Here is a 24,770-nt window from a genome sequence, read left to right as displayed (position 1 = left end):
CACAAATTTAAGAAGGAAAATATAAGCTTTGTAGATTAAATAGATGAATAAAGAATAATTATGTGTGTCAAGCAGAGGAATGAGGAGGGAAGGCTTGATGAGTGGCATTTGTAATGTAAATTGGCATGGATGAAAAAAACATCAATGTATACTTAAGTAGATGAGTTTATAAATAATTTTTTATGGAGTGGTCAAAAGAATCGGGAACGTTAAATTTATAAATAATAGCAAAAAAATCCTAATCAACAACATCAGTAGATTTTGAAACATCAGTAGCCAGCCTTGAATTTATAATTTATCGAGTTTTATAAGTAAATCCATATCATACCTAGGATGGGGGAATGGGGCAGCCATCACGGGTGCAAAGTGTAAGGGGGAGCAATCATTCTTCAGTGCAGTGCATTATCTGCATTCAGAAATGAAAGCTGGTATTCCATTTGTAGTCAGAAGTGAAGTGGTTAGTGCCCCATCTGAGGCATAAACTGCAGCAGTTGCAGTTTAAAAGGAAAGAATATAAATATATATATTTTTTAGAACTGAAGTGCTGTAGCTCTCGTGCATGGCATAAACTAAAGGAAAGAATATTTTTTTCCAGGGGAGCAGAGGAATTTTTTTCTTTCTCCTTGTAAGAAATTTTGGAGGTAGAGGGTTTTAGATCAAGGGACAACACTTATTACCAGAACAGTTAGCTGCACATCTGAGTAAATGGAATGAATCCATAGTATTATTTGATTGGAGGCTTGGCAGGATTTTAGTAAAGTCTGATTGGTTACTACAAAAGGTAAACATTTTTTTCACGATTCATTACAACAGCAAAATTTAATTTGATTTTCTTGTTAATGAGGAATGTACGCATGTAACTAAATAAGTGTAAGAAGAATGTATTTAATTTAATCATGTAACTTTTCTTGGACTGATTAAGGGATGGGTCTGACAGCCCATTGATCTAAATTAAATTTAAACTTTTCAGCAAAATTTTACTCATCCAAACGTTTCTTGTAGAATTCACCAGATCAGGTTCATAGGTATATAATAGGCTAATGACCACCATGGCCTTTATAAGCCTACCCATGCAATCCAATCCAGCATTGTCCCTCTGTATCATGGGCATTTATTAGGAGGGGGTATGTTAGGAAGTTCCTAGAGGTTATGTGGTGGCAGTATTTTTGTTTGAACATTACTATCTGCCTCTTTCTATCAGAGACATGGGGGCCATATCCAGGGGGAATTTCTGATTTCCCATCCATTGGTCAAGGTTACACTTAAATAGGATTAGGGATGGACTCTGCTTCATGTGGATGGGGAGCCTGTTCCAGAACATGGGAATCCTCAGACCCACATATCTGTCTCGCCAACATGTTAGCTTGCTAACAAAGCTATTTAGGCTGAGAAGCTTTTAATTGGGGGGGGGTCTAATAGCCAACAGAATCTCCTCTAGCGTAAAAGGCTTAGAAAGAATATTTGAAATATTCTCAGACATTTATGGAAATAACTGAGAGTTAATTCGATGCCAACAGCACTTATCAAATGGTATTATTCATGTCTGCAGTGTAAGTGGCATAGGCTATCTAGTCTCATTCAAGCTACTAACATTTGAAAGATGTACCCCATTTTGCACTTTTGTTTTGCTGTAACTTAACAGTGGTACTGAATTTGCAGTATTCAATATCATAATTAATTTAATTGTGGTGTAGTCATTTCAACTGAGTATAAAAAGCAAAAACAGCTTTTTCCTAAAATGTTCACGATATGAACACTTTCCCCATGAGACCAGATAACATAGCGGGCTGTTTGTTAAATAGTAGTATACATGCACTGGCAGAACCTCTCCATAACCTATTTAACCTGGCTAAAGGCTCAGTCCAGGAAGTATGGCATACAGTACTGCCACCCTATAAAAGTGAAAAAAAATATAGGTCCATCAGCCTGATGAGTCCCATTTGTAAGGCTATAGAACCCATTATAACAGACTTGATTAACACAGGTATTAAATATTTCATAAGGCTATGCATACATTTTTTTTTTTGGTCAGAGGTAGATCATGTTTAAAGAACCTGGTAAATGTTTGTGAAAAGGTAACATAAGCTGTTGATAGCATTCACTCTGTACTCATAGTTGACCTTGATTTGGCCGAGGCATTTGACTCCATCCCCCATGCTTATGTAATTAATAAACTAAATGTGTTACAAATAGACCCCATATGTGGTAGACAGATAGCAAATTGGCTAAAAGACAGAACCCTCACAGTGCAGGTGGCAGAGGCAGTGTCAAGAGAACATGAAGGTGACCACTGGTGTCCTGCAGGGCTCAGTCCTGGGATCACATTACAGACTAAAAAAACAAATCATCTGGTTAAGTCTGCAAATGACTGCACACTGGTAGTTATTGCCCAGTCCCCCTCTGCCATTGAAGCCCTCCAGCAGGAACATATAAATTCCTGGTGTATTGAAAATGAGCTTAAATTAAATACTAAGAAATGCAACATTGTTTAATTTGGCAGATAGACATTCTCCACCCTGATTGCATAGCATGGACAATACCCCACTTTAAAATGAAATGAAAACGTAGTTAGAGACTTGGGAACCAGGACTGACAATTCCCTCCTCTTTGATCACCATGTGGTAACACTTGTCAGGGATTCTTCCACCTTGTGCCAAGATAATATCATGCAGATTTGAAAATGTTATTGCCCCTATGTATTCAGCACTGATCAGACAAATTATAGAATAAAACTTCCCTTTTGTGATATACCTCTCCAGACATATCAAACAGTTCGAAATACCTCAGATGTTCCTAACAAGGAGGGTTAAGGCTTAAAATCCCTTAGCTACAAGAAAGGCTACAAGCACTGTCACTCTTTGGTGTCTTATAGCCTCCTCAGAAAAGATTTATGTCTTGCTTTCCAACCAGTCAGGGATCAAGTATTCCAAGATCTCTTGTACCTTCACAAATCAAACAGTTACACAAATATCAGAACATGGGATCTAATCCTGCTTCAGCAGATCAGTAAAACAAAGCAGAGAGATTCATTACTCAGCATTTCCCTCACCTCTGGAATAGACTTCTGTTGCAGATAAAGCAGTGTGGTATGAAATCTGCCTTTAAATGCAGCCTGCATAACTGGATAGATATTCATAAATTCAGCCTGAGCTTGATTGGCCTAATCCTTGAGGGAAGAGGTACAGTCTATGCTGGGCACTGGCAGGGGAGAATGGTTGCAAGACTCAGTAGCCATGAACTTCCTATGATTTTTATTTTGCTCAAGAAAATATTTTCTCACATTTATTGTTCTATTTTGCATATTTAGGCAATTGTGATACAGCCTGCTGGCAGTCAGGAATATCACACTTTGACTGCTAGTAGGCAACATAGGTTTAAATAACCTTTGGAAGTGGCGGTTCTAAGAGAAGATGTATTACTGTATCTATTGCTGTAAAGCTCAGTAAAGGTATTTATTACTGATTTAATGCAATGGATAATTAAGCACCTGTAATGTTTCACTAGAATGGATAGTATTGTTACTTAGAATAATAGTAGTGATATTTTTGAGAATTTTTGTATTTCAATACTACAGGTAATTAGCTTTCTGGAAATTGGGCCCACTGTGAGTAAGTACCTGTCATTCGTGCTTCAAACCAAGTCATTTGGGAGGAAATGTTGGTATTTAATTCAGCTTGTAATTTCATTTTAGCAAGTTTATTATAATTATTAAGTAGGCATTTTTCAGTACGTTAATGTTTATTGATCAGCTCCTTTTCATTACTGAGTCTTTGTTTCTTAAGGCATATTTCCATGCAAATGAGAAGCCCCCTTAACTAATCCATACATTTCTGCTGAAAATTTCTAATTTGGGTACGTTCCTGATCATTTGCAAGTTCATTTGACATTAAACTTTAACATACCAAAACAAAATTATACTGTTGTCTTGAACTGGACCCCAAGTCCTGGTCTGCTAGATAACAAACAAGTCATGGGTAAAATATGCATTTTAAATTTAACAAATTAATTTATATCTTGGATTCTTCCCAGGTAAGATTAAAAATAAATTGTCTAGAGTTTGGGTAGAGGAATCTAAAGAGATTACCAAGACCATAAGAACATTGAATATTATGAATCACTTCATCAGTACGCACTGTTAAAACTCTCTTTCAATATTTTGTCCAGACCAGGGTTAACCAGAATATTCCAGTCTTCCCATAATAAAATAGTACATTTGGAATTTCATTAATAGCTTTATGATTGAGACAGTACATTCAACTGACCTGAACACAAAAAGTAGATGTTTAAGATCAGAAGTGGTTTACTTCAGTTATCTGTATATGTTAAGTAACTGTACCTTCCATGCAAGGGAGCCCGCAGGATTTTTTGCAGGGGGGTGCAAACTCAAGCCCCGCCCATGCAGCCACACCCCTCTGCTGCCCCGCCCACACACAGCCATTCCAGTGTCCCATTACTATTTCTCCCTATTTGTCATAGACACTGTTTAAATCTCTGTGTGCATACTGTTTTATGCTTTACTTCTACAATAATTACAGATATTTGGATTTCATTTACAACTTTTATTTCAAATTTTATAGCACAAACACTGATAGACATTTACTAAACCTAAACAAAGCAATAGTCTTACAATGAAAAGAGACTTAGCATTACAACTTCTCTACCTTTGAAACTGAAACCCGTATTCAAAGAAAATGCATCTGGCCAGTGGCAGGGTAAGTTTACCTTTGGGCTGTTTTCAAATCATAGGCTCCTTGCACACATTTTTAGAACCAATCAAAAGTTATTTGATTCACCTTCCTGACTGTATTAATTATACTATATAATAATTGAATTATATCCCTTGTATAATACAGCACCACTTGCTAGAGTGTGTTTTAAATTTATAGTTCTGAACATTTTTCCTTTAAGCAATGAAACAAATCATATGAACCAATAATGACAACCTGCCCAATTCAGAACATTTCAACCATAAAGGGCCACTCAAACTTCTGTCCACCGATATCAATCAATATGCAGAATCTCTGCAGAAGTAAGTCATCTGAATAAATTCCACATTAAAGAGATCTGAAACTAATGCAACGGTTGTTGCTAGAAAACTTTATATTTCAGTGCCTACTGATCTTAAAGAATAAATTGCCTATGCTTCATTAAAAAATGGTAAGTTGGTATACTGCAATAGGGAATGGGTGGCAAGTTGAAAAACAGGTTCATAGTTACTAGGCATTTCCTCCAAAGGAGGACATTCTCAGGACTGCAGCACACCATCCCCTTAAAATACAAATCTATATGCTGTGGGAGTAGAACCTATAGCCCTCTACAGCAAGATGCAAGCATGCTACCTACTGTGCTACTAACACTGCTTTCAAATCTTATACCACAACAGTGATACCATTTGCTTATTAAAACAGTTGCACATTTTAAGCAGGCTTAGCATGAGCAGCAGTAATTTTTTCCTTGAAGCTCACAAGTCCAAAAAATACACTTGAAAATAAATTCCACCTGCTAACTCTAACTAGGGCATTTCATACTCTCACACACACAACCCTCATCGGCTTAGTGCAAGAAATCTGGACAAAGCCTAAAATAAACAGGGAGAGATTATAAATATTGCCCTCATGAACTTAGAAAGTTGCTAAAAATAACAGAATTTGTTAGTATGCATTTTTCTAAAGGATATGAGGTCTAAAACTCAAACATCTGTTATTATTTAGCAACTTCAATCCATTTAGGAGGAATATGGAGCAAAAATCTGGACATTCTGCAAAAACCTGGACAGCCGAGGGGTATGCTACCTCACTTTTATACACACACACACACACACACACACACACACACACACCATACCTCTCAATCTCTTAGCACAAGAAATCTGGACAAAGCCTGTTATAGTGTTGGGGACCAGGGCCCAAAACTAGGGACCCATTTAGGAAGTTGCTATAATAACAGGATTTGTGTTAGAATGCATTTTCTAAAGGATGAAGTCTGAAGCTCAAATACTTGTCATTATTTAATAACTTTAATCCTTAGCTCATCCCAGTGATTTATCAAGAAAAATATTTTTATGAGGAACAGACCAAAAATATAAAGCAAAAATCTAGACATTCTGTGAAAATCTTTACAGTTCTGAGATATGACACAAACATACATTCCCATACCTCCTTAGAAAGTGGATAGAACACGTTTTGTATTAGTATGTATTTTCTGAGGATATGAAGCCTAAAACTCAAATGTCTGCCAACATTTTCTGACTTCAATCCTCAGTGATTTGCAAGAAAAAACACAATTTTATGAGAAACAAACCGAAAATATGAGGCAAAAATCTGGATAATTGTGAGGTATGACCCCTCCTTACTTACTTATACACACACAGACCTAGCTACCTCCCTCTTACACACACACACACACACACACACCTTTCCCTACCTATTTCTTACACACACACACCCATACCTTTCACTACCTATTTCTTACAAACACACACACACACACACACACACACACTTTTAGTTTTTGGATGGAGTTTTCTTTTAAAAATGTCATTTCAAATGTCCAATTATTTGTGATGTTGCAAGAAACCATAGACTCCTGAGAAAACTCTAGCAGGCATCAGGAAATATGCTAAGTGCAGAGAAGGCTACATAAACAGATAATCAAAAGCTGCTATGATGTCATACTGAATAAAACATATACACTTAAGTTATGACTAAAGCTGAGGAAACAAAATTACACACAAATGCAAGTCCCAAACACAGCAAACCCAAGAAACCAAGATTACATTACAAAATTGCATCTAAGGGCAAAACAGCAGAAGATGATAATATGCCAACAAGCTATCACTCTCTGGTTTTTCCCAGTGTTCCCTCCATCACTAGATAAAATCAATATGAACAACACTTACTCAATGTCACATGCCATGCCAAAATAGACTTCTAACAAGACTGATGTAGTTTGCATTTAGAACAATGACAACAAATAGTTCAGGAAGAAGAGATCTCCAAACTTGTATAAAGAGACTCTTTAACACACAGCACAGCTGTTAACAACTAGGTTTTGTTTACCAACCTTTGAGCCCATGTCCCTTTCAGATGGAACAGGGATACAATTTACTGTTTCCTTATTCTACTAGCAGCGTCTGTGGTCTCTTCCTCACTGTTACCTTATGCATCGTTTGATTTATTTCCTCCCAAACAGTGACAGACAACAGACACAACCAGGTGTACTGCTGTTACAGTCTACTCTTGACACTCCTGTTCCAAGCAGTCATCTGCAACAGAAGTCTAATTGAGTCAAAAATAACTGCGTGTGTGAAAGCTACATCCTGTTTTAAGGATTTAACTTGTCACTGAGAAATGTTCTTGTCCTGAATTCTTGTACTGACTCGCTAGTAGTAGGAGGCTATACTATAGCCCTTGAGTAAAGATTTTCCGGCATTAATTTTCCGATTACTTATTTTTTCCAGCTTACAACAGAGGAAACTGAGCATATAATAGCACTAGAGAAGCCCATGACAGAACATTAACCATGTCCCAGTCACACACACTTAGTTACTAAGGATTGCAAGAGTGCGTAGTCAAAATACAGTTTCACTAAAGTGCAGCAAAACTTGATCTAAGAAGTACAACTAAAGTTTTCTTTTCATTAATTTTTTGTAACTCAGACTGAACTTTTGCAATTATAACAGTTTCTGGTAAATACAAATAAATCACCCTGACCCAGATACAAATGCCTGCATAAATATAGTATTTTCTCATCAGGATGAGTTGTTCCTTGGCACCAAGCTTTGATTTAGTGTAAAAAATACCAGGAGCTTTTTCTTGATGTGCATTGATCAGTAACATACCTTAAGTGCTGCACAGGACACACAGTCGAATCCAATGATCTGACTTCAATGAGCTAAAGTAAAGAGTTCTTGACTGGTCTGACCTGCTGCACTGTCTTAATATGGGTAACTCTATCCAGCTGTCAAGATGCAGTTTGAGGAGGAATTGATGCAGCATGTGACTGTAACCTCCAATAGCATCTCAGGCTTTTGAAATCAAAAATGTAAGGTTTTGTCAGTACATTTTTCGATTTCATCACATCGTCACACAGCTAGATTAAGAAAACTTCCATGTTTCTCAATATCGGAATGAACAATTTTCACAGGTGTAGATTTTTTAACCAGAATGGTTACACAAAATTTATTCTTGTTCATTCCAGCAGCCGCTAAATATTGAATCCATGTTTTTACTTATAACCTTCTTGTGCTCAGTTAGCATATGGGTTTTTGGGATTAAAGAATAAGTGAAAAAATAATTTGCTTTTATTTTGCTTTGTTTCCCATTACTTTTAACCTCATGTAAGCTCAAAATGCAGGGCGGTGTACATGTAGTGGCATAATAGATACAACATGAGATTAGGCGGGTGAATCTACATAAACAGATGTATATAATAAATGGAAAACCCAGTTGTATATTAAGTGTATTAAAGAAATAAATCCATCCTTCCCAGTCTCCCCATATGCTTAAACTACTTTGCTTATATTGAGAAGAATACAATAAAACACAAGTTAAGTAGTAAACAGAACTATTTCTAAAACCAGGTAACATATAAAACAATTCTAAAGTCAGAAGAAACTAGTACTAGACCTGACTTAAATACCTATATGCAAGTATGTAAAACAATCATACCACTGTCCACCTTCTGAACTTGGCTAATGTTTCAAAAGCATTTACCCTGAACACTGTTAGAAAAGTTTAAGATAGGCAGATTGAGGATAAAAAAAATTGTAATATCTTTCTGAGGCAGTGACAACTATTTGAATGAAAGTATGGGGTGGAAAACATAACTTACTGACTAATAACCTATAAAACAGTCTGCCTATTTTATATAACAGGAGAAAAATACTGTTAAGATCCATTTTACAATTGTCTGTTTTGAAGTGCAAATGGTTCTGCTTAAGAAAGAGAAGAGAGAACATAGAAAACAGATAAAAATATACACAATAAAGAGTAAACTTTGAAGAATCCAAAGCAGCAGGTCCCATAGAGAGTGGCAAATCATTTGGTGTAAAGTTAAATATCATGCATACTTAGCTGCTGAATGTCACAGGTGCAACAGTACTCAGCATGACTTCAAAATTGGGATTTAATTGGCTTCAAAAGCAAAATATATTTATTGTTTTATGTTCAAGTATATCCACTATTGCAGTACTGACTCCTGGATTTCCTCCCTGGAGAAGCGAAATAGCTGTTCCAACCTCCAGAGCTCTTCACCCTTCCTGTCTTGGTCTTGCATTTTACTCAGACAACAGGTTGCTAGTGATATACAGGGACATTAGCTAGGACCATCTTCTGACTCTTCTTTTCCTGGCAAAAGAAATCCCACAAAAGGATGCCAAAGCATATCTCATCCTGGAGGAACTATGGGGGTACAAACTTCAACCAGAGGATCCCCAAACTACCTCTCCAGGCTGTTGTTAAACTCTGATGAAGAAAAGCATCTGATCTGTGGAGTAGTGAGAGAAGGTCGCAAAGGGTGGGAGGGAACTGGTGCTGCAACTGTGCGTATACTCCAACACCTACAATTATGTTAAAGTTTCAAACACATATTTATTGTGTTCTTTGTAATAGCAGCTACTGCATTACTGACTTTTGAGAAGACTCCCAGTGTTTATGGATGAGATGGTAGCTAGCCCACTGAAAGCACCACTCGGGTTACACTGCTTTGAAAAGCTATGCAAAGATAACCAGGTTACTGCTTTTAGTATAGATTGCTTTCTAACCCCTCTCAAGAAGGATGTGATAGCTGCAGTGGCCATTGTAGAATAGGGGCTAATGTGGCCTGGAATTGTCATGTCATGAAAGAAGTATCAAAAGCAGATACAATGTGTTGTCCATTTTGAAATGGTCTGCTTGTTATCAGGTTTTTTCTCAATACCCTAAGTAAAGGAAATGAATAACTGCTCAGGTTTCCTGAAATGATGTTTTCTGTCCAAGTAAAATCTTAGTTGCTAATGCACATATAGTGATTTTAGAAGTCTTTCTCCCTTATTCTGGAGTGATGGGGAAAATATAAGAGGTCAAAAGCTTAGATCAGGAACAATTCTGTCGCCATATTTGGCATGAAGCAAGAGTTGGTCCTTATAAAAGAGTTAGTCCTTATGGTGACTCTGCCTTGTGAAAGATCAGAAAAGGTTGTCCACAACTGAGGGCCTGCAGCTCTAATATTCTCCTAGCAGTGGTTAATGTTAGCAGTACTGTTTTCCAGAGAAAATTTCAGGGAAAAAAATGAAGCTGGCTGAAAAGGTGGAAAATGGAACTTTTCCCAGACCCAATTCAGATGCCATGATGGAGGAATTTTCTTTTTCTGGTGGTCCCAGATACACACTTTTTTTAAGAATTGCTTAATTGGCAACTGGTAATAAAATGGTGGTTTCAGTGGCAAACCACACAATTTTACCCTAACTTTGCCCCACCTCAATCCTACACATTACCTTATGAAAAACCCTTTCCCTAATAGTATCACTAAATAAGACAGTTACTCACACGTGCACACACACACACACACACACACACACATTCACCAAATCTATCTTCATTGTCTTGACCTTGCTCTAACTCTAACCTGCAAACATCTGCATGCACACTGACACCCTAATGCCAACATATTCAGTATTTCCAAAATGTTTTACATTAATACACTCTCTCACTTACCATGAACACAAGGACATCCCATTCAGAAAAGTAATACAAAACGTTCCTCCTTTTTGTAAACTCCAGTACTTGAAAATGTGTGCTTTTGATAAAAAAAAGACTGCAGTAAACTATGTTGAGGAAGTGAGTATTCAACAAAGTGTACTGCAGTCATGCTCAGGAATATAAAATGAAAATAAGTAAAGTTACCTAAGGTCCTTAATGTTGGCAACTTTAAGAAAAATAATATTTCAGTTAACACTAAGAACAGCAATCCAAGGGGAGTGTGGCCAAGATGGCTAACTGAGAGCAGCACCTGGTGAAAGTTCTGTGACTGAAAACTTTTCTCCGACAGAAAATATAATCAAAAAAATGAAATTTGGAGACACTTGTTAACTAATTTTATTCACTAACAGAGAAAAGATTTATAGATTCAAGTTCTTCAAAAGCTGCGATTTTTCTGTAGAATTTCAACTGCCTGCTTAAGAGAAGAGACTTCAACATGAGCCATTCAGAAAATGGTACCCAGGATTTATCTAGTATGCAGGACGTATTAAAATAGACGAACTGAATACCAAACTAGAACGTTTCAAATAAGAGACTCGAAAGAAAATGGAATATTTAGAAATTCTCATGAAACAACAAAGGCCAGAAATCAGCAGTATGGAAGAAACTTTAAATGATCATGAAGGAAAAAAAAAAAACTGAAGGTGAGTCTCAGATTGAATTTCTTTTAAAACAAAATATCTAGTTCATAGAAAAGCATGATGATTTAGAAAATAGACTGAGATAAAATATTGTATTGGGGTTATATGTGATAGTTTCCATATGTTAGAGACTACAGATTCAGATAGAGATCAGTTTATGAGAATGCAGATTGAATAAGCAACTGAGTCAGTGGCGAGTTTTAGGTATTGTGGTTGGATATTCTCTGCAGATGTGGAGCAGGGTTTTAGTTTGAGTAGTAATTTTTTATTGATGAGGTGGATATAGGCTGAAAGGAGAAAGAGGTCTGGTTAACTTTGCATTGGCGCCATGTCTTGCTGTTGGTGGGGGTCTAAGTTAGATGGAGAGGAGTTGGTGTTTGAATCAGAGAGCAAGGGAGGCCCTGTGATGGTTTTAGTAGTGAGTAGGTCAGCTATGGATTTTATGAAGTGTTTATTAAATTCTTCTGCTATTAGGGATGGGGGGGCATCAGGTGAAGGTGAGTGTTCTTTGTTTGTACCGGAGTTGAGAAGGGTAGATATTGAGTGCCAGAATTTTTGGGGGTTACATTATGTTGTAGCTGAAGGTGTGAACAGTAGGATTTTTTTGTTTTTCTCCACTAGTTTAGTTACATTATTGCAGAGTGTTTAGAAAGAGATAATATTTTGTTCTGTTTTATTATGTTTCCACGTGTTCCAAGCTTGGTCTCTTTGTTTCATTAGGTTAATACAGTGTTTGGTTATCCATGGGGTTGTTTTTTTTTACTCTTTTTGTTTATACAGGGGTTAGGGTATCAAGTATTTTCAAGAAGGTGGAACTGAAATATTGGACAGCTTCATTGAGTGGTAGTAGTTTTAGGGGTGTCCAGTTTGTTTTATGGAGTAAATTATTAAATGTTTGTTGGTTGAAATTAATTGTGTTTCTAATTGTTTTCATTGAGTTTTTGAATGGTGGGTACTAGCTGTAATGGCATATGTGGTAGGATGTTCACTAAGTGAAACTGAGAGTGTGCCAGAGGAGAAGGAGAAGTTTCTTGGGTGAGTTGGGTGAGATACTACAATCCAATCCAAGACAGAATTGCAAGTGAATTCTTTGTTATATCATGTTGGGCTAGTGATTAGTTGAGTGAAGCGATAAAGGTTAATACTATTAGAGGGAGAGTCAGTTGACATTGAATGTCAGTCAATGCTCGTGTCACCTAGGATAACCTTTCTTGTTTAACGTTTTGTGATATCCAAGATAGTATGTCTTCCAGGACAGGTATATTGTTTCCAGGTGGAATATAAATCACAATGAAATTGCTTGTATTATTGAGGTTCAGGAATGCTATTAGTATTTTGGCGTTGGAGAAGGTGGGTATATTTTTTGAATAGGGTGTGATATTGAGAATGGAAGGATATAGAAAGGCTATCCCTCCTCCTTTCTTTTTTGGTCTGTCTAATCTTTGAATGGCATAGTTGTGAGGTGTAATTTCTGTATCTTTTATGTTGGGTCATAGCCGTGTTTCTGTTAGGGCTAGTATATTGGGCTTGTTTTGTTCTATCCATGCCTGCAGAGGGGTTATCTTGTTGCAACTACTTCTTAGGTTCACTGTTATTATATTTAGGTTTTTAGTGTAATTTTTTTCTTAGCATTCGAGGTTGGACCTGGTTTGGGTGTAAATATCCACACTGTAACAGGATGGAGATAATATATGAATATAATGAGTTGTATTTTGTACTGGGGGTTGGAGTTAAGGGAATAAAATGGAGCTTGAATGATATAGGGTTTGTATTCTTGGGGTAGAGCTATAAGGGAAGGGTATAGAAAATAGTAGAGGAGAGATGTTTGAAAACTAGTTTTGTTTGTTAGGTTGGTGGTGCAGGTTACTGAGAGGGTAGTGTTGTAGCATAGCTAAGGATTATTAGTAATGAGGTTAGACAAGAAGACAGTAATGCTTTGGAAGAGATTGGATAACAGTGATTTATATACAGTAAATGTATTATCTGGTTAGGTTTGAAGTATGCTTAAGACTATAATTGGTGGTATAATGCTCTAGTGGGGTGTTTTGATTTAATTGATGTGTTGTTGATTTGATGTTGTGGGAGGTAATGTGGTGAGAAAGTATTTTATTGGTCATTGTGGATTGTGGGTGGAGTGTTTATGGGTATAAATTAAGGACTAGTGGGTGTGTGTGGGAAATTGGGGTAGGGTAGGGGAGTAGAGTGAGCCCAAGTGCAACAAGGGGGAACAGAGCAGGATAAGCCACTGCGACAGTAACTCTGAAATAAAAATTATCAGTAAGTATGAACAAATTCTTAGTACAGTAAATTTTGATTGAAGACTCTATAATGAGAAAAATAGACTATAGTAAAAGTATGTTGTAGACACTTTAAGGAAGGATGGCTATGAGTTATGCCAGATGTTAAGATACAATTATAGTTTCAGGCAGTGACTAGTATTGAAATATATGATAATGTTTAGGCAGTTTCAAATAGAAGCTAACATTCAAGCATTCAGAACAGTTCAGGCTGTAAGTGCTTTTGGAAGGACTGCTTATGTGCAGGTTAAAGCAGAGGTTAGAGTGTAAAAAACAAAATCCAGTTATTACTCTTGGGGGGAGGTTTACAGGCCACACATGTGAATGCAAATTTTATTTAGTGTTGCCAAAAAGAGGAGTGGAGGAGGGGGAGCCAAGATTGCCCATTATGGTCATGTACTTCTAGCCATAAGACATCTACAATAGGTATATTTTAGTTGATGTAAACTACATACATTGGATTTTGGGTCTGGATTCTGTAGTGACCACACTGGTTGCCACTGTGAAAGACCATTTTGATGTTGCTGGGGATCCTTTATGTTAAAGTTCAGGGGCTTCTCCATACTGATGGGTTTGTTTAGCTGTTTTTGGAGTATACACTATCTGTAATAAAATGGATGAGATACTTGAGATATAGAATCAGAATAGATGAGGAATTAAAAATTCAGAAGTAAATGATGATGAAAGCAAATAAACAATAGAAACAAAATTCTCAGACAAACATCAAAATCATAGGCCAGTTGTTCAAGACTCTAAAACAATTAGCTTAGCATGAGAAGTGCAATAGCAAATCTAGTAAAGCAGTTCATATTAGAAAGAACATATTAGACTATATCAGCAATTTTAACCTGCATCACAGCTAGAAAAACACATTAGACTATAACATTGCTAGTGTTCCTGTCTTAAAAGATTTGTATAGCTGCATACATTCAGAAATACAACATACATAGATAATTATCTAAGAAATCCAAGTTTGGTTAGTCAATATGTATTTTGCAAATACGTACCTCTATGTATTGCGGTACTAATTCTAAAGGAAGGCTGTGTAGATCACCAGAACAGCTGCATTTTGCAAGGGATGGTGGAAGATAGGGTTCAAACTTGAAAAATGCACCAGGAGGGTTACACTATTTTTGAATGGTGCGGGGCATCATGGGAGAGTGGGGGATTGTAAAAAGGCATCCCTGATTATTGAGTGAAATTGCTTAGTGTAGGGAAGTGGAAAAATTAATGTAGGGAGGGACAATAAAAGATGGCAGATCTGTATTTGAACCACCAAGACAGTAACTCAGGAAAAAGAAAACTATTCGTTAGCATGTTTTTAAACAAATTGTTGGTGCAGTAAATTTTGATTGAGGACTCTATGATGAGGATTCTAAATAAAAAGAGAAATTAGTAAATGTTTGTTGTAGACACTTTAAGGAAGGATGGCTATGAGTTATGCTAGATGTTAAGATACAATTATAGTTTCAGATAGTGGCTTGTATTGAGAAATATGATAATGGTTAGGCAGTTTCATAATAGAAGATAACATTCAAGCACTTTAGGATGGTTCAGGTTATAAGTGTTTTAGAAGGACTGCTTGTGTGCAGGTTAAAGCAGAGGTTTAGAGTGTGAAAAACAAAATTCAGTTATTACTTTTGCGGGAGGGTTACTGGCCACAGATGTGAAAAGTTTTTATTTAGCATTGCCAAAAAGAGGAGTGGGGGATGCTGAGATTGTACGTTATGCTGATGTACGTCTAGTCATAAGACATCTACAATATGTATTATGCACTGTAAGTTAGCTGAGGTAAACTACATACATTAGATTTTTGGCTCTGGATTCTTTAGTGACCACACAGTTTGCCAATGTGAAAGAGTGCTTTGCAGTTGCTGGGGATCCTTTCAGTTGAAGTTTAGGAGTTTCTGTGTACCGATGGGTTTGTTTACCTGTTTTTTGAGTATACAGTATTTCTATCTATTGCTGTACTAATTCTGAAGGAATGATGTGTACATCACCAGAATGGCCACATTTTGCAGGGGATGATGGGAGATAGCATTCAGACTTGAAAAAAATTTAACCAAATCATTATTCCAGTAAAGTAATGAGTAAAAGAAAATCCTGTTTACCATTGATCAAGTAACTAAAAAGAACAATATTCTTTTTGAAGAAACCAAAACATTTAACATGCTGGAGGAGGCATCCACTTTTGCTAACAGCAATAAAATCCTTAATAATACTGAAGAAATGGAGTGGAACATTATATCCCTAAAGAGTCAGGGTGAGCTGAATTCTAGGAAAACTGATCCTAAAACTAAAAAAGCCTAAAAACAAGTGACTTTCATTCTCTGATTGCAAGACTTTTATTTTCTGAAACAGCAGACTTGCCCTTTAAGTAAAAGGTTTGTACTGAACGTTAAGCTTCAAAACATATGTATGTATGTATATTTTAAGCTAAAAATTTTTCATGATGAGGAATATAAATGGCTAGTTTTACCATTTACTATATTTACAGTGAAAGACTTTAGTGTTTCTAAATGCTAAACAAATAATTCCTGTTAGAGAATGTCATTAAATTATAAGCAATAGAATTTGTAACTTTAAGGCTATATAATCTGTAATTATCATAGCATAATCGGTATAACATCTAACTATATCACCATGCTATGTATCCAATCTTACTTGTAATTGCGTCTGTCCATGAGAAATGTGAGTCCCTACTAAGGACTAACTGTGAGTTACAGTCTTACTTGTAATTGTCTCTGTCCATGAGAACTGAGAGTCCCTGCTAGGGAACATTACTAAACCAATGTACTTAAGATATATTACCACTCTGTTTTATATATTCTAATTGTTTTCTAACTTTTTGTGTAACCTTTTGTATGTTTGACTATGTGGAGCTTTTCTCCCTGGGCCTCCGCTGAAAATGGACATGTATCCAGTTGGACTATCCCAGTAAACAAATGTAAAATAAATAAATAAATAAATATAAGTTAAGAATTTCAATATATTTGTTCAACTTTGCTTAGTATGTGCATTGCTGGGTTAACTGAATGTCAGATATGCTAAATAGAAGTGTTAAAGTGATAGCAATTTTGCCTTTGTTCCTTTGTAACACATTCCTTTCACAGGTCATTTGTGAAACAACTGACACTTAGAGAAAGCTTGAGAACAAAAGAATGTTCCATTTCTGACAGAATGATGGATTCTTCCCACTTAGAGCTGTCCTGAAGAAAATTTAGGTCAAAGTTCACCACTAATGTCTCTTAAAAAAAAAAAGAAAATAACTTTCTTTTTTTTTCTTTTTTTTCAAGTATATATGTGAGAAATCTACTCAAAATGACACATTTTTCTTTTCTTAGAAATGAAGAATTGGTCAGTCAAAAGCTATAGTAATCTTTTATACTGAGATGTAACATATAATTTGATTACATTTTGCATATTAATAGCTTATGCTGTCATCTTATTAACTCTAACTATGCATATTAACTGTACATATTAGTTGAAAGAAGTAAAGTGAGATGTGTGTTACTGATTAAATCAGCTTAAAAGAACTAAGAAGAATGAGAAAATTGCAGAGGAAATTATCAGCTGCTGTGTGCTGTGAATTATCATTTTCACATGCTGTAGTCAGATTCTGATGCCAGTATGTAAAGCTTAGACTAGAACAGCAGCTCACAATGGCTAAAACACACATTCAAATTAAACAAAGAGGAATTTGTTTATATATACATATAGCCAAAATTGCTTGTAATTCTGGAATTAATGAGTAAACATCTTATGAATAATATGCATATGTACAAGGAATGCAATATCTACTATTAAAAGAGCAGTATCAGTAAGTTAAGAAATACATACGCATACTACATAATCTTTAATAGAGTGCTGCTGATTAAATAGCTCTTTGATGGGCAATTTTATAAATACAAGTTATATAGAATATGGTAGGTTACTAGTAGGAAAATAAGACAGAAAAATATATTTAACTAAACTGCTTTTAAGAAAAATGCATATTACATATATCTGCATATGGCAGAAATGTGAATGTATACAATCTCATAATTTACATAGAAACATCATATAAAATATCTGAAAATCTGGGCGGCACAGTGGTGCAGCGGTTAACGTTGTCGCCTCACAGCAAGAGGTTCTCCGGTTCGATTCTCGGCTGGGGTGCCTTCTGTGTGGAATTCGCATGTTCTCCCTGTGTTCGCGTGGGTTTCCTCCGGGTACTCCGGTTTCCTCCCACATTCCAAAGACATGCATCTGGAGCATTTCTCCCCGGGCCTCCACTGAAAACAGGCTCTGTGGAACCTAGTTGGACTTTCCCGGTCAACAAATGATAAATAAAAAAATAAATAAAATAAATAAAATAATCTAAAAGCTGAAATTTGAACATTGGTCATGTGAACTTTTAAGCTTTTTTTTTTACAGGCTGTAAGTTATTAGATTCACTAAGACTGCCTGAAATAACTCATTTTATAAGTCCAAGCTGAAATCTGAGTATTTTATTGCTGAATCAGTGCATCCATTTTGATAGAAAGTAAAGTAGATTTTTACAGTATGTTTGAATCTGGGAAGGGAGAATTGGATTTCAATTGAACACATTGTGACTTTTGAATGAGATACAAACTGCAATTTTCTGACTCCATAGAAATAGCAAGACATTCTATTCAACCCCAGTAATGTACATATTTTATGAAGTAGTTTAATGAGCTAAAGGATGATTAAATATATTGATATTTGTTGTGTTGAGTGCTACACAAATTTGAGATATACACACACTTGTATTTTAAAAATTAATTCAGAGCTTTTGCTAGATCTTTAAAATGTGTGTCTTTTAACATGATAAACATATACTGTGTGTGCATTGATTTTCTTTTTGTATTATAGTTTAGTATTATAAGATTACATGTCACCTGTAAGTTTACAGATGTCTATCTCTTCAGGTCCCACTCTGTTATACTTACAGTGGATATAAAAGTTTACACACCCCTGTTAAAATGCCAGGCTTTTGTGATATAAAAAAATGAGACTACAATAAATTATTTCAAAACTTTTTCCACCTTTAATGTGACCTATAACCTGTACAGTTCAATTGAAAAACAAACAAATCTGTTAGAGGAAAAAAAAAAAATAAAAAACATACAATAAGCTGGTTGCATAAGTATGCACACCCTTAAACTAATACTTTATTGAAGCACCTTTTGATTTAATTGCAGCATTCAGTCTTCTTAGGTAGGAGTCTATCAGCATGGTACATCTTGATTTGGCAATATTTGCTCACTCTTCCTTGCAAAAGCACTCCAAATCTGTCAGACTGCAAGGGCATCACTTGCGCACAGCTCTCTTAAGGTCATCTCACAGATTTGCTATTGGATTTAGGTCTGGGCTTTGGCTGGGCCATTCTAAAACTTTAATTTTCTTCTGGTGAGGCCATTTTTTGTTGATTTGGATGTATGCTTGGGGTCATTGTTGTGTTGAAAGTTGAAATTCCTTTTCGTCTTCAGCTTTCTAGCAGATGCCTGAAGGTTTTGGGCCAAAAGTGACTGTTATTTGGAACTGTTTATAATTCCCTCCACCTTGACTAAAGCCCCAGTTCCAGCTGAAGAAAAGCAACCCCAAAGCATGATACTGCCACCACCATGCTTCACTGTGGGGATGGTATTCTTTTGGTGATGCGAAATGTTGTTTTTGCGCCAAACGTACCTTTTGGAATTGTGGCCAAAAAGTTCAGCCTTGGTCTCATCAGACCATAACACATTTTCCCACATGCTTTTGGGAGACTTGATGTGTTGTTTTACAAATTTTAGCTGGGCCTGGATGGTTTTCTGTGTAAGAAAAGGCTTCTGTCTTGCAAACCTACCCCATAGCCTAGACATATGTAGAATATGGAGATTGTTGTCACATATTGCACACAACCAGTACTTGCCAGAAATTTCTGCAGCTCCTTCAGTGTTGTAGGTCTTTTGGCATCCTCCCTGACCAGTTTCCATCTTATATTTTCAAAAATTTTGGAGGGAAGTCCAGTTTTTTGAAATGTCACTGTTGTCCCATATTTTCTCCACTTTTTGATGACTGTCTTTACTGTGTTCCATAGTATATCCAATGCTGTGGAATTTTTTTGAACACTTCTGACTGATCTCTATCAACAATGAGATCCCTTTGATGCTTTGTAAGCTCTATGCGAACCATGGCTTCTGCTGTAGGAGGCAACTGAGTAAATGTCAGGAAACTTCTACTAGAACAGCTGAACATTATTTGGGGTTAATCAGAGTCTCTTTAATTGATGGCAGGTGTGTACCCAAGAAGTCTGAATGCTGTAATTAAATCAAGAGGTGCTTCAGCAAAGTATTAGTTTAAGGGTGTGCACACTTATGCAACCAGCTTATTGCACGTTTTGTAATTTTTATATATTTTTTCCCTTGACAGATTTGTTTGTTTTTCAATTGAATAGCACAGGTTATAGTCACATTAAAGGTGGGAAAAGTTTTGAAATGATTTACTGTGGTCTCATTTTTTTATATCATAAAAACCTGGCATTTTAACAGGGGTGAGTAACCTTTTTATATGCACTGTATATATTTAGAGATCTAGTTATAATAATGTTGAATGAGCACATAATTTAGGAATATTTAATGGGTAATGTGTACTACTATTACATAAGTAGTTATATAATATACTATTTGTTGGATTATTTCATATTTGAGATTAACTGAAGAGGATTATTAAATTTTTATGTAGCAATGAGGGAATAGTTTTAAATGGCAAAATATACAACTAAATTAATAGTTTCTTATTATTTTTTTACCAGTATATAATATTATATTAATTATTTGTAAGTCATGGTAGCTTTTGGCTAGTTTGTTGGTGAATTTTTTGTGTTGGTAGGTAGAGCGACAGTATAGCAATATTTCTATTCAACAGGCAATCTAGGAACTTTGGTTTTCATGGTAGGTTGTGTTTTATTAGCAATATATATAGTTATAGTTGTAGACTTGTCTTTGTTTTGTTGTTTGAGTTTTAGTAGCTTAATTTCTATAAAGGAAGAAGTCAAAGAAATGTAGAATGGTAAGACGAAGAAGGCATTAGGGAAAACAGAGTATGAATAGTTTAAATCTAGTATCTATTAGTATAAATTGATTAAATAATGGCAATAAAAGGAAATCATTAATGAGATATCCAAAGTTAAATAGAGTAGACATTATATTCTGGCAATAGACTCACTAGATAGATAAAGATATGTAATATTTTTATGAAATGTTATCATCTGCTTCTTTAAACCAAAAGAGGAGAGGAGCTCCAAAGGAATGTATACATTTGTAATAATTAAATATAATGGCAAACTCTATAAACTAGCTATTTTTTTACTGAATCCCTGTAATAAGTGCACGAGTGGCTAAAGATCATTTAAACTTACTACAAAGTCATTGGAAGCATAGTTTAATTTTTCAGGGGATTTTAACTGCATATCTAGTATAAAATATACAAGTGAAAAGAAGAAAGCTAATGTACTGGCATCAGCTAAAGTGCTAAATAGATGGATTGGTAATAAAAACGTGGCTGGTTTACTAGTAAAGCAGAAGATAAGTCATTGTTCTTCACTCTTTATTTTTAAGCACATTGGACATAAACTAGAATTGATAAGATTTATGCCTCTATAGATTTACTTAATAAAGTGAATTATTTTAAAAACATTCCTTGTCCTTTATTTGATCATAATGCACTAAATATTAATATACTAATGGATATAAGGAAATTTTTGATTATTTGCCAAAGCCTAGTTTATATGATGAAATTAATAGAGTTTGAGAGTTACCTTAAGGAATAAATCACAATTTTTTTAACTTTGAATGATAATGGTCAGGTTATTAAAGTCATACTATGGGACTCCTTAAAATGCACAATACAGATAGAATGGGAAGATGGGTTAATAGGGTTAATAATAAAATGAATGAGTGGGATAAAGAGTTGTTATAAATAAACGATGAAATAGAAAAGTGACATCTGAACAACAAATAAAGAATTTAGATAATTCTGAAGTCATTAAAACATTAATGACAAATATCAAACAGTTTTAATACCTAGTGTAGATAACTTTAAAAAATGAAATTGCACAGTTATGTGATGACTTCAAAAAATCTACATAGATTAATTACTGGAAGTAAGATGTTAAGCAAAAAGGCACAAATCAATAATATCCAAATCCTCACACTAATAAGCATATTTCAGACACAGAGGAAATGCTTAATATTTTTTTTTAAATTCCATGAGGATCTTAATAAAGATGAAAATAATAATCCTGATGATTACTAAATTGACAATTATTTAAAGAAAAATGTTACTGATAATATTAATGACCAACAGATATCTCTGTTGAATAAGCCTATTACTCTGACCAAAGTTAAAGAAGCTTAAAAAAGGGAAACAATGGTAAAGCTCAATGGTTAGATGGTTTAAGTATAGAATGATATAGCCTTCTTCCATTAAATATTTTAGAATTACTGAAAGATATTTTCAGGATAATTCAGAGTGACAAAATAATTCCTCCCTCATGGAAATTTTCTCTTATCTCACCTATACTTAAACAAGGAAAGACAATAACTTAGTTTCCTCATATAGCCCTTTTTCATTATTAAATATAGACTATAAAATATTTACTTCAATTATTGCTACAAGATTAAGAGATATAGTAAAAATTAACAAAGATCAAGCAGGATTTATGGTCAACAGATTAATGTATGATGATATAAAAAGGTATTAACTATCTTAGATTTAACAAAAGGAATAAACAAGAAATTGGCCCTAATTTGCTTAGATATTGAGAGAGCTTTTGATTCTGTAGATTGCAACTATTTATTTAAAACTATAGAAGCATTTGCATTTCCAGAACATTTTATTGGAATGTTTAAAAAAAATGTATAGAGACTGCAAAACATATGTTAAAATTGGATCTTACATTTCTTAAGGATTCACTTTAAACAAAGGAACAAAGCAAGTGTGTCCCCTGTCTAGTCTACTATTTGCATTAGTTATTGAAGCCTTAGCTAATAGTATAAGAAGCAATGAAAAAATATGGATTCTCATTTAACAGAGATTGTTAACCTAAAATACAGCATTTTGCAAATGATATTTTACTAACTATAGGAAATTTAAATTATTCAATCGAAGAAATAACTGATGAAATTGAAAAGTTTCAAGAAGTATTGCTGCTGAAATTTAATAAAATGAAACTTTAGTGATAAATCAATTACTAGATAGTAAGTTTAAAGACAAATATAAACTTAATTGGGAAGGAAAAAACTAAAATATTTAGGAATAAAAATCTATCAAGATGTGAGTAAGATTAATAATAATTTTGAAAAAGTAATTGAAGAAGTATTACTTCTTATTAAAAATGGAATGAATGCTTATTTACTTTTGATGGTAGGTTAGTATTTATTAAAATGATTATATCACCAAAGATTAGATAACACCCAACAAAAAACTTTTAAAGAAAATGGAAAAAATGTTAACATCATTCTTATGGTATCCTAAAAAGCCAGGAATTGCTTATAGAAATCATATACAATTATAGGAGTATGGTGGTATTAGCTTCCCAGATGTAAAATCTTATTCTGTTGTCACAAGTTTTAACTGTATTATACTGTGGATAGACTCAACTTACACTAGTCAATGGAAAACCACCCTGGAGCAGATTATACTAAATTCTTATAAGTTTATTAAATATGATAGATTAGAAATATGTAATGATCCTGTCATCTGGTTAACAAAATTTACCTTAAAAATAAATAAATTTCAGTCTTTAGACTGCAAATATGAAATCAATTCTCAAAACAGTTAAGAAATATGCTTTTAAAACTGCATTAATATCAAAATGGAAATTGTTCTTTTCCATTGCACACACCTCTAGATTTAAGGAAATTCAGAACAATGTTAAAATTAATTCACTAAAAATGAATGGATTAGTATTATGATCTGATTCCTTTTAAAAAGGAAAAGCTAAATCCCTAGAATATTTAATGGAAGAATATAAGTTGGACAAATCTGCTAACCAGTCAATATTATCTATCAGTAAGAAATTAAATGAATTTGTGGATAGTATGATTGAAGAGGAACAGAAAACTATTCCCCCATTATATGAATATATGAATGCTATTATCAAAGGTAGACTGACCTACAAAGGAAGCTTGTCCAAGTTATGTAAGTTAAATATAAATAATAATAATAATTTTGATGCAAAACATTTTTTTAGAAAGTAGTGAATAAGTAGTAATGGATTGAGTTACTCAATAGAGGGTAAGAATAAAACTTTGTTACTTAAATCAGTTAGTCAAATTTCTTCAAGTTTATACTGGAATGTTTTTATTTGGAAATTTATACATAGAATGGTTGTTACTCCCTATAAAATCCCTAAATTTAGTAAAAGGAGTTCTTCAGTTTGGTAGCGATGTAGTAAAGATGCAAAAGCTGATTAGATACACATTTATGGCTTGTGAAAAATTAAATGTATATTGGGAAGTGATAAGTATGTTTTTTAAGGGGGTAATGGTCTGATAATTGTCCTTTAACTAGATCAGTAGTACTAATGAATGTTCCACTTCCTGTATCTGTAAAAGCCAAAGAGCAAAAAATGTTTTGGGCTATCTTGTCAGTTGCTAGAAATTATTACAAAAAAATTGGAAATCAAACTCAGTTCCAACGTTCCAAGAATTTTTAAATTTAACAGCAACACTATGAAAAACTGAAAAAAGAAGTAATCAACAAAAAATCTGTAAATCATACTAAGGCTCTTCAATATATTCCTATCATTGTATAACAATATGTGATGTTGAATTTCTCCCTTTCTGTGTATATATTGTATTCTGACCAGCACTTGGGGAGCACACAAATAGTCCTTTTTAGGACTCACACATAGCAAAAGAACCGAGGATCTGTTCAAGAAGGACAACGGAGATCGACACCACCGTGGAACACCGAAGGACACAACAGCAGCTCTTCCCAGAGCCCATTGTGTCCATACACAAAACAGCTCTTTTCAGAGTTCACATGGATCTGCACCTTACACCAAACAGCTCTTCTCAGACCTCACAGTACACCAAACAGCTCTT

This window comes from Protopterus annectens, chromosome 1.part0, assembly GCF_019279795.1.
Source record: "Protopterus annectens isolate FY-2018-M chromosome 1.part0, PAN1.0, whole genome shotgun sequence".
Lineage (NCBI taxonomy): Eukaryota > Metazoa > Chordata > Ceratodontiformes > Protopteridae > Protopterus > Protopterus annectens.
The sequence above is the reverse complement of the archived record's forward strand: the minus strand, read 5'-3'. Positions refer to the sequence as shown.